General features: G+C 34.4%; 1 protein-coding gene across 35 annotated transcripts in view; it reads right to left on the bottom strand.

Moving 5' to 3' along the window:
* The window catches only part of LOC145241300 (neuron navigator 2-like), a 1,908,016-nt gene that overhangs the window by 824,431 nt on the left and 1,071,384 nt on the right, over positions 1–12,201 (bottom strand). The window lies entirely within an intron of this gene.

Here is a 12,201-nt window from a genome sequence, read left to right as displayed (position 1 = left end):
CGACTTTTAAAAAAATCCTGTACCTCTACAAGGCCACCATTCGCCCATGTATGGAGTTTAGTTGTCACATTTGGGCTGGTGCATCTGCTACTAGTCTCTCGTTCCTGGATAGGGTTCAAAAGAGAGTCGCCAACCTGATAGGTCCTGAACTGTCATCTAAGCTTCAGCCTCTGTCCCATCAACAAAATGTTGCATCTCTCTGCCTGTTCTATAAATATTTTAAAGGTGGATGTTCCGATAAATTACAAGCCCTTGTACCCCCTAGACGTAAATAAACCCGACAAGCAGCTAAATCCCACCCCTTCACAGTAAAGATCCCTAGATGTAAGAAACCCTTTTACTCTAATAATTTCTTCCTCAGAACTGCTAGACTTTGGAACTCCCTTCCGGGTTCCTGCTTTCCCAATTGTACTGACAGAAGTTCAAGTGTAATGTGAACAGGCATCTGGCTGCTCAACTCCCTACATAGTACCTCTACAACTTACCCGGTATTAGCCCTCTACATCAAAGTGGCACTGTTCCTTGTTTGGGGTGAAAATGGAATAATAAAAAAAAAAAAGATGGTAAAGAGAAAATAGAAAACATTATTACCGTCTTGGGAATAAACAGACACTGAAAACATGGAGTACTGCTGCCACATCTGCGCTGGTGCATCTACAACTACAACTAGTCACTCACTCATCCTAAAGAGTCTCCAACCTCATAGGCCCTGCACTATCAAACTGCATCTATGCCTGTTTTATAAGTATTTTCATGGACTGTGCTCTGACGAGCTCGTAGCACTTGTGCACTCCTTGCCGTACATACTCCCAACTAACCTGACAAGCAGCAAAATCCTACCCCTTCACTGTTGAAGTCCTTAGATGTCGGAAAGCCTTCTACTCTAACAGTTTCTTCCCTCAGACTGCTGGACTTTGGAATTCCCTCCCTGTTTCCATGCTTATCTGACTGTACTAACCTGAAGAAGTCAAGGTGTGATGTGAACAAACATTTCGTTGCTCAACTCCCTACATAGTGTCCTTATAAATGTGGTCCCAAATAATAACCCTTACGTCCAAGTGGCTATATGTCTTGCTTCAGATGAATAAGAGTAAACAAAAAGAAGTTTTTTTCAGTTTAAACAAAATGGAGTTTACGTTTGTGCTGGAGGGTCATAGAATGAAATATTTTTTAAACCTGGCAACAATTTGTGGAATTTCCACAGGTCCTGCTAGTTTTGTTTTATTTACTGAAATTGACACCAAGACAATGCCAAGTATTCCACCTGTTACACATGAATTAAAAGCAAGTCATAAAAAACATTATTTCCAATGATGAATAATACTTTTTATAAACCAAAATCGAAACGACTTCGGTCAATGGAATTGCTTCAACCAATTAAACTAATAGTTTCAATCGATTGGTTCAATAACTTTTTATCCAAATTACTGTGAGCATGATTGCAAACAAATCATGAAATATCAATAAAATCGACAAATTTCTTGATTTTTTTCTTTTTTGCTTACCAATCACAGCTAACTTAATTGATTACCTAGAAACAGTTCATAGATTTGCTTTCAGTGTCAAACTTTATTTTAATTTGCCAAATGTGATCACACACACACACACACACACACACACACACACACACACACACACACACACACACACACACAAGGAAGCAATGATTTTAAAATCGTTACTCTGATGGTCTGGCCAGGTTATAAGAATGAATGTCTCCTGAATTTCAGAGTGGCAACGGAAATATGTAAGTGACAAAGCATGCTCTGAACATTTATGATCAAGGCATCAAAGGAGGTTGGCAAAAGTACATTCAAAATAGTGATGACTATGCAGAAAAAATATATTTTCTGGAGCACAAAAGGTCGCTTGTTTTAATAGTACCACTCCAGTTTTCGTAGCTCTTTAATATTTGATTTTTTAATTAAAAAATAGGAGGCCTTACTTTTCAAACGACCCTCGTATAATTATGTTAGAAAAAAATATAGCCAAGCAACAACAGCCTTATTATTGACAACGTAAGTATTATGCTAATTAACTATGCGTTTGTTGGCTTCGATCACTTATTTCCAATCTTCCATCGTTACTGATATTTCTGCCTTTGTTCGTATCGCTTCTGATCTACCGTCTTTTCTTCCTACACGCCATTAAAAAAAATAAAGACATTGTTTTGTTTATCTGAAATAAGACATTCATTATTTCTATTCACCCCCGTATGAATGTCCCCACTGTATTTTTCCACATTTTTTCGTGATGTTTACTCGTGTATGAATCATTTTCTCGAGACGTTTGACGTTAATAAGCAAAACAGCTTTCGTTCAAGTCATTAACAGTAACCTTAATCCACGTTACTTTCTGTCGACCTCTTTTCATATCGGTTGTGGTTATGTGTTATTTTAGTGCAATTTGTACTGGGTTATCCGTATCATAATATTTATTTTGTTCTTAAGTAACTCAATAGACAAAAATTATGTGGTTCATAGTCTTTAGTTTCTTGGCATTTTGAACAAGATCATAGATTACAGAGTTTACAGTTAAATTCACACTCATTCTAGAACTCGATCCAATATCTTTTTTATAGTTCCTTTTCCCTCTTTCACAATTTACTATAGCCTCCTGTCTTCTGTTCCATCGCTTGCTCGTGTGTGAATCGTTTCCTTAAGATGTTTTGATGTTGATAGCAAAGCCGCCATAGTTTAAATCATTGACAACAATCTTAATCCACGTTCGGTCGACCTTTCTTCACATTATTTCTGGTTCATAATATTTACTTGTTCTTAAGTAACTCAGAATTATGTACTGCATAGTCTTTAATTTCTTGTCTTTTTTAACAAGATTCTAGAGTTCATAATTTATCAATTTTATGAAAGGTTCTTACGAAGAAAGTTATCAACGTATAGATTTCTTTTCGTTAAGTTTTTCTGTGTAATTTTGTTTCAAGTTTTCTTATTCTTCTGATGATTTATTACTTCGTCATTATCTAATTTTATCTCTGCTTGTTTAACAGTGTCCAATATGAGGATGCCCAAGTATTTATAGTTACTGCGTTCATTAAGTAATTTTATTACTTCTCGATTAGGTAGTCCTATACTTCCATTGTTTCCAGTTTCCTTTCTTCACCAACACAATTAGTGCCCATTTTTTTCCATCCTTAAAAGAATCTTACCGAAAAAAAAAAAAAGCTATAAACGTGTTATTACGTAGAGATTGGACAAAGTAAAAACAAAAGATTAGTCTACATTGTACACTGAACCGCATCATCCATTCTTTTTCTCAACACACTATTGTATAAAGGTCCTCACTGTATTTCTCCACAATCTTCTGTACTGCTTCTCGTGCATGTGTGTCATTTCCTCGGGATGTTTCACGTTGATAGAAAATCTACCACAATTGAAATCTTAAACAGGGTCATATAAATATGAAATATACAGACAAAGGATATTAGAATGTTCAGGGCCTGTGGCGCAGTGGATAAAGGCGTTGAATCTCTGTAATTCTAAGTGAGCATTGTTTGAAGATAGCGGTTTCAATCCTACTCAAAGCAGGCCAGAGTTGGCTAAAACGTGATGAGGCAACAACAACTATGGAAGGCAGTAATTGCTGAGGACACAATTAAGAGACTCAGCATTCCTATCCTGTTGCGGTTAACTACCTGAAGAAGGCTGGAGGAATAGTCGACTGAAACGTGGTGAAACAACAGCAACTATAAAGATGAGGATAACAGTCGACAAATAAATAAATATACAAATTACTTATCTCAAAGAATTCCAATAAAAAACTAATATAAAATTTTTTTAACTTATTTTAAAGTACATTTTTACTTAAAAATAAAGGCAGTGTATAAAGCCCATCGAATTAGAACAAGGAAACAAAAAAATGATGATCTCATTAGAGCCTCGATAGTCGCTAAAAACATCTAAAAGCAAACAAAATATTAACAGAAACAGATTCAATAAATGTCAACATTTGTGCGAAAATGTAATATTCTGCTGTACTAATATAGAAAAATTTAAATGTAATGTGAACAAACATCTTGCTGCTCAACTCCTCACCCAGGTTGCTCCTTTTTCCCCTATCACATAGCCCATTAAGGTTCATTAGTAATATACGTTGATGCGTGACAAATGGTTATTGCGGTTGATGGCATGATGTGTTACTCTTGGAGAACAACCCAAAATGAAAAAGAGGGTGGTATATATCGAGGTCACCGGAAGTAGAATGCCTGAGCAAATCTAGAAAAAGAGAAGGAACGAGAGATGGAGGGAGGAGAACAAAAACAAATTGTGTTTATCTAAAATGTTATCTATTCGTTTAAAGTGTGAACCATTTTCTTTTTCAAACTTCGTTCACGGATTCTCGACAAGTTTAAAATTATCAGCGATAAGTGATTGTTTCTATTTTATTTAATTTGTTTTTTTTTTCTCATGAATCCTGGAAACCAATGATGTTATTTTATTTGCCGGAGAAGCCAAAAAGAAATCAGATATTTTCCAAATTCCAGAAAAAAATAAAAATAAATATTGGTTTTCCTAAACAAATGAAAGATGAAGTTAAAAATAAAATTAAGCAAAGTAACAATAAATTAAAAAAAAAAAAAAAAAAGGCAATAAAAGGAAATACGAAAATTTAAAATAAAATAAAATAAATAATAAATAAATAAAATTAATTCTGCACTGAAAAATATCGAAGTTTTTTGGTTTCAAATTACATTTGTATTCCGGAATGTTTTTTAATTCGAAATATTTCTTCTGAGAAAACCGAAAAAAAAAAAAGAAGTATATATTTAAGATGCGTCGATTAAATCTTAATATATGCTATTTCATACTTAAGCGTAACAAACCGAAGAATATGCTATTATAGACTTAAGAATGACAAACCAGATTGCAGTTTATTATGAGATGCAGATCAACAAAAAATGATATTTCATATTAAAGCCTGAGCTCTAATCTATGGTCCTCCTTTGCCAAACTTTCTCGAAAAACACCCATCTAGCTGAAACCACTATCAATAATCCCCCCCCACTCTATTTGTGTCTAAGCCTAAACGTAGATTCCATAGAACTACACACGTGTGGAACTCTTTTCCATTTTCCTGCTTTCCAGCTGACTACAATTTGATCGTTTTGAAATCCAACGTAAACAAGTTCTTGATGAGTCGTCCCCTCAAGTAATTCAATTTACCAAATTTCCACTACTAAGGATTACTACGATATTGTCCCTTGTCTCATTAACCCTTATCCTTGAGTGGCATATGTGCTTTGATACGTGGCGACTCCTTTGTAAAAAACAGAAAAGCCTGACAGACGAACAAACTGACTGTCAAAACCTCTTCTAGAAATTCTTTTTATACACGTTGAAAAAGAATTCATTTAATCTGCGCGTTTATCGCTGAAAACGTCATTTCAAAAGAACTGAAGCTTGATGAACAGGCAGACAAGCCTCCTCAAGAGGTGCGAGGTCGCATCTAAAACACGTAAGAAAAAAAAAAAAAAAAAACAACAACAACAAAACGATGGATTCCTGTCCGTTTTTTTAAACATTTTTAATGTATGTATTCCCAATCTATATCTTGGAAAGTTCTTTCAGCTGGAAAATATGACTGCAAATGAAAATTTTAGGGAAAAAAATTTTTGCTTTTTATTCAGAAAACATTTCTACATGACTCCCCACCCCCGAATGTTTATTAAATAAACTCAATTCAAAGATTGAAGATGGAACTTATAGAGAGGGAGAGAGAGGGGGAATAAAGAGAGAGAGGGGGGCGACGTGAATATTAGTTTCTTGTTTCTTTTCTTTCTCTGTTAGAGAACGCAAAAGACAGAGGACACTCTGAGAGAGAGAGAGAAAGAGAGAGAGAGAGAGAGAGAGAGAGACGGGTTGGTCTGAATATTAGTTTTTTTTTGTTTTTCTATTTTAACCTTATTTCCCTTTATAATATTCTTTATCTCTCTCTCTCTCTCTCTCTCTCTCTCTCTCAAAGAGTACCCTCTATCTTCTGCTTAATCTATTTCTCTCTCTCTTTTCTCTTTTACCCCTTTTCGCTATTATCCCCTCCTCATTTATTTAAACACTCTCTTTCTTCTTTTTCCATCTATTCTATTAAACTTCTATACCCTCCCACTCTTTCAATAGTTTTTTTTAATTATATAAACGATATGAGAACTTATTTTCTCATATTTTCTTTCTTTACGAATTTGGTTTGTCTGTTTTACGATATATCAACACTTCCGAAGTTAGGTCGCAACCGAATACCAATTTTAAAATGATTCATTGTAAAAGAGCTTCTATTTTACCCCTCACTTTAAATCGGGTTCATACCTTCTCCAATGGTATTAGTGCAAAGGTTTAGTTTTGTTTGATCCCACCACAATGTTGTATCCTCTTTAATCAAAGTAAAATATACTTATCTTTTCAAGACTAATATAAACAAATAGTTGATGAGCAGTTCTCTTAATTAATTTTCTGTTCATTTCATTCACTGTTTCCAATCCTCATGGTGACGACCATCATCAAACTAAACATCTCTTTAACTCTTATCCTTGAGTGGCCTCTAAGTTTTAATAAGACACGAGCAGTTAATAATATTTTCGTAAAAATGCATGCATACCCTGTATATTGTAGTTTAAGAATATATATGATCATTGGGGCCGAACTCCAAAACCCTAGAAGTTTATGAACTAACAGGGACTACAGCTTTATATATATATATATATATATATATATATATATATATATACAGACACTAGTGTTTCATCCTTTCGGGAATCTTCAGTGCAGGGTGTCACGATTAATACCAGTCGAACGATTCGAACTCCGCATCACGAGACATCTCTGACTCGGTTTAGCGAAGACCTAATTCATTCGGCTACCATTAACCGCGTGAAATAACGTCGAATTTAAACATTTTAATTTTTTAAATGTTCATTTACGTCAGTCAGAAAGTGATCTAATCGTTATACGATGATCTATGCATATGTGTGTGTGTGTGTGTGTGTGTGTGTGTGTGTGTGTGTGTGTGTGTGTGTGTGTATGGAATGTGATATATTGTTCCAAATTATTCTCTTCTGTCGCTTTTACTTTTCTTCAAATGTCAGAGGTGTTTTTATGTTCTATTAAAAGTGAACGCAGCAGAGCTAACTAAATTTGATCATAGTTTTTCCATTCCAATATCTATGCCAACAGTCACTAGGTCACCTACAATCCCTCTAATTTTTATTTTTGTACCTTTTCTCCACGTTAGAAAACGACCCTGGTGTCTAACTCTGTCCCGTGGGGAGGCATAGTAAATAGGTACAATCCCTCTCCCAAACACTTGCAGGATACAAACGCCTCCTTGCGGTACTCAACTGAGTTACGGTTGCCTTTGGTCACTATCAATTTCAGATGTTCATTAGACTATGCGAAATGTAGCTCAGGGCTAGACATGCAAAACTCATCACAAAAACTAAGCTCGTTCTCATTGTAGTCACTACTCCGACCAATAGCTTCTCCGCCGCAAACAAAAACCCAACCGTAAACAACAGAATCTAGCAAATCTTTGTTTTCGGATTGCTTCTACCATGGATATTCCGCCCCAATCTGAGATATGTCTCCGTTTTTGTGTCGATAAAAACAAGTTATTTTTGTCATGAGCCACCTTTCGAGGTCAGTTAACATCTAGACGCCTTTGTCAGCAACACAAAAAGGGAAATATGTGCTTCATCTCAGACAGGTTTTGATTTTCATCAGAGATTGGTTTCCAAGCAACTTGCTCCGTTGTCGGAAATAAGTAGAAAGATTTAGTCAATATGAAAAACAAGATGGTGGCAAATGAAATAAAAGGACTGTGGTGTTCGTCTCCATTCACGCACCAGGAGCATCTCATCTAATAAGTGTGCTAACAGTATTGCTACTAAGGGATTATGCTGCCCTCTCTCATCAATCTATTATATAGCGCTCCGACTAGATTACTCTTGGTAAACAAATTGCCAAAATACAAGAAAACTATAAAATGCTAATTGAATTGTCAGCATTTATTCAATAAACCAGAGTACGCCTTCCATAAAAAAATGACAGAAAAGAAAATTATGTTTCGCCAGTGTTCGCACTAATACTCATAAACATATAAAATAACGTCTCAATCAGAGAAGTTCGAAACGTATCAAACTGGAAAGTTTTAAAAAGTAAAAACGGGCGCTTGTGCATTTTAGTTTTTGATGACATTTTTTTTTTTGGAGACATTCACTGTAAAAAAAAAAGGGGGGGAGACAATTCAAGAATTTCTCCCAAAATGTAAAAGTTTGAGTAATTTTTCGGTAAAAGTAAAACAAACACACTGCATTAACACAAAATAAAACAAAAAATTAATTATCTTAACATTTATTGAATCAAAATTAAAAATTTTAGGTTTTGTTAATATTGAAAATTTCAAAATAAATCACAACAAGCAGTTTTAATAAAAACTACTTCATCAATTTGTATGAATTTAGGTATACGACATTTTCTATTCATCCCTGATTGATACACCATAATGAGTTTTCTTTATCATTATTTTTTAAATTTTATTTCTTTTCTTTTTTTTTTGCATGGGAAGGGGGGCTTGTTTGTTTGAACCAAGAAAATTGCTAAAAAACTACATTTACAGGGTTCCATGTCAGGCTCAACTTAACTCCAGTTAAGTAGGTAACACAGCCTATGAGAAATGATAATTATTTCAATATTTCAATCACCAGACAGCCATGACTAAGATGAATGTTTTATAACGTTATTTATATATATTTAAAAAAAAAAAAACGGAAAGAAAAAGAAAAAAAAGCTGACCTCTTCGATTATACAGAAGTCTAAGTGATGCATTGATTTTGGGGGGGGGGGGCGGGAGCTATATCGACCACATGTCTATTTTGATACAGAATGTTTATGTAATGTGCGTGTGTGTGCGCGTGTGTGTGTGTGTGCAACGGACAAGAATATGTTGATGCGTTCAGTAATATCAATATAGCTAACATAAAGTTGGACTGTTGTACAAAATGGATATTTTGTACTGAAGGGAGAAAATACACTTCCTAAAATGGACATATATCAATAATGTCAAAATAGCTTGAACTGTGTTCACGCATGTTTTATATACCGATTCATAATGCAATTTCGGTATATCAACATACGTATTCATAGCTGTTTACTTACACACACACACATATATATATATATATATATATATATATATATATATATATATATATAAAGCTGTGTGTGTGTGTGTCTGGTCACGAATAGGCTCCTATATGGTTGACTATTTTTAAAAACTGATTACATATAATGATAGAAGATGTATCGAGACACAGGAATGGGTATGTTCGATCTGGCAGAACGGTGGTTCATTAAAATTGTGGGGTCTGCGTTCACGCCTGGTCCACAAAGTATGGAAATAAAATATTTTAAAATTAAAAAAAAAACGTTTACAAGTGTTTTTGATATAGATATACATTATAATATTTTGATAAGTATGTTTTAACTTAAATAGGGATGGTATAATAAAATTGTGGGGTCTGCGTTCGCTTCTGGCCTCCATAGAATGGAAATAAGCACAAACTTTAATAAAGACTTTTCATATCTATCTGTGTAAGTATACGTTGATAATTATGTTTCAGTTTGAAGAAATATGGTATAATAAAATTATGGAGTGTTCATTCGCACCTGACCTCCATAGAATGGAAATATGTCACAAAGTTTAACAAGGTTTTTTAATATAGATCCACAGAATATTGTGATAAGTGTTTCAGTGTGAACAGAAATGGTATAATAAATTATGGGGTTTATCTATTTCATTTTTACTTTCATTATATTTTGCTTTGATTTTGATACCCCCAAATTCAACCCAAATTTACAACCCTTTCTTTTCATAACGTATCATACTTTCATAAATCAGAGTCCATTTTCTGTAGGCTGTTTTTGAACCCAGTCAACGACGGGTACTTTTGCTAGTATATATATATATATATATATATATATATATATATATATATATATATATATATATATATATATATATATATACTCCTAAAAATTCGTGTTTCTTTTGTGTGTATTGATATTCATATTAAAAGCCCTCTTTTCTATTTATTTAAAAAGAAAATACAACTTTGTTATATATGGCTCGTGGAACCGTATTCATCTGCAAAAGATCTAGCTAATTTGCATATTCTTTTAAACATTCATTTTAATTGATTCTCTATTAGATTTTTTTTCGGTTTTCTTATGGGATGATCATCTTTAGTTAACTTTTACGTGTAATTATATTCATGCAGATATTCTACATGATTTATACTTGCATAATATTTGCGTAAAAAGTTTATAGTAAACACAAAATTATTTCCATATATATTTATGTATACGTATATATTTTTGTTTAACAAATCTTGCCTACCAAACTCCTCCTACAGTTTTTAGTCTACGGACATGAAACTTCATGTATAAGGTATTTGAATCCATGCAAAACTTTATATTTGGGTTTTAGCCCGAAAAAAATCGGTGTAAAAATGTGAAAATTACAAAAAATGAAATTTGCCAGGTGAAGGTCGAACGCTGGCAATACGAATGCATAACGTAGTAGCTATTGGTTAATGTTTTAATTTTTAGCCTTGTAGTAAACATGTTTTCATAGCCCAGTCATTGACGGCAGAGGTAAAATAAATTGTGAGCTGAACCTTTTGGTTACGATTCTCGGTGGTGGCGCATGGGTCTTTTTTCCCCTTTCATACTTTATAATCATTACTATATATTGCATTCAATTTATCTATCTATTTATCTATCTATATCTATAAAAGTGAAAATGTCTGTCTTTTCTCTATGGTAGTTAAGGAAGACTATTATACAGAAAGGCATTACTTTACATATTCACACTTTTTAATATATACATATGCACATAACCTTATGAATAGTACATAGGGCCCGAGCAAAGCCGGGCGGAACTTCTAGTATATATATGAAAGTGAACGTGTCTGTGTGTCTGTGTGTGTACACACGCCCCGTGTTTTGACAAGCTTCTGGGTTTGACCTTTACTCCTGATCTGAAATGGAACACGTACATCAAGTCTGTTGCCAAGGTCGCTGGAAAGATGGTGGGATCATTCTACCGCTCCAGAAGATATCTCACTACTGATGCAATTCTCTATCTATATAAAAGCCAAGTACGTCCAAGGATGGAATACTGTTGCCATATCTGGGCAGGAGCTGCTAAAAACAGCCTATCCTGTCTTGACAGAGTACAAAATAGACTTCGTGGCTTAGTGGGGGATGCCCTTGTCTCTACCCTGCAACCTCTCTCCCACAGAAGAGACGTTGCGAGCCTATCCTTGTTTTATCGTTATTTTCATGGCAGGTGCTCGTCTGAACTCCAATCTCTGGTCCCCCCTTGCTAAATCTTTCACGAAAAACACCCGTCTAGCTGAATCCACTGTGAAAAATTTCCCCCACTCTATATCTGTGCCTAAATCAAAACGCGGATTCCATGAACAAAGCTTCTTTCTTAGAGCTGCACGCCTGTGGAACTCTGTTCCGTCTGCCTGCTTCCCACCGGACTACAACTTGGATGTCTTCAAGTCCAATGTTAACAAATTCCTAATGAACCGCCCCCTTAAATAAACACTTCATCAAATCTCCACACTAACGTAATGTACTTGCAATAACCCTTATCCCTGAGTGGCTTCCGGGCCTTGATAAGTGGTAATCACTGTGTAAAAAAAAAAAAAAAAAATTTCCCTACGCAATAACTCTGTCAATTTTTAGTCTACAGATTCGAAATTTGATATACAGGGTACTGAGATTTGGGAAAATCGATGTGATCCGTTTTTGGCCAGAAATTTGTCGATTAAGAGGTCAAAGTTCAGCGATTTGACCTTTGAGAACTCTACCAAACTCCTCCGACAATTTTTGGTCGAAACGCTTGAAATTTTAGATATAGGTGCCTTGGAAATGAATCTAACTTAATAACTTGATTTGAGCCCAAAACAATAAATTTTAAGGGGTCAGAGTTAAAAAAAATTGACAGCTTTTTTTTCTTTTGCTCAACATACACCTCCAAACACCCGGGCAACGTCGGGCTGAAATGCTAGTATATATATATATATATATATATATATATATATATATATATATATATATATATATATATACATATATTAATTAGTGTTGGGACGATTAATCGGAATCGGAAATCAGAAAAATC

Source organism: Euprymna scolopes, chromosome 20 (assembly GCF_053919585.1).
Source record: "Euprymna scolopes isolate OS-2025 chromosome 20, ASM5391958v1, whole genome shotgun sequence".
Classification (NCBI taxonomy): Eukaryota; Metazoa; Mollusca; class Cephalopoda; order Sepiida; family Sepiolidae; genus Euprymna; species Euprymna scolopes.
The sequence above is the reverse complement of the archived record's forward strand: the minus strand, read 5'-3'. Positions and strand labels throughout refer to the sequence as shown.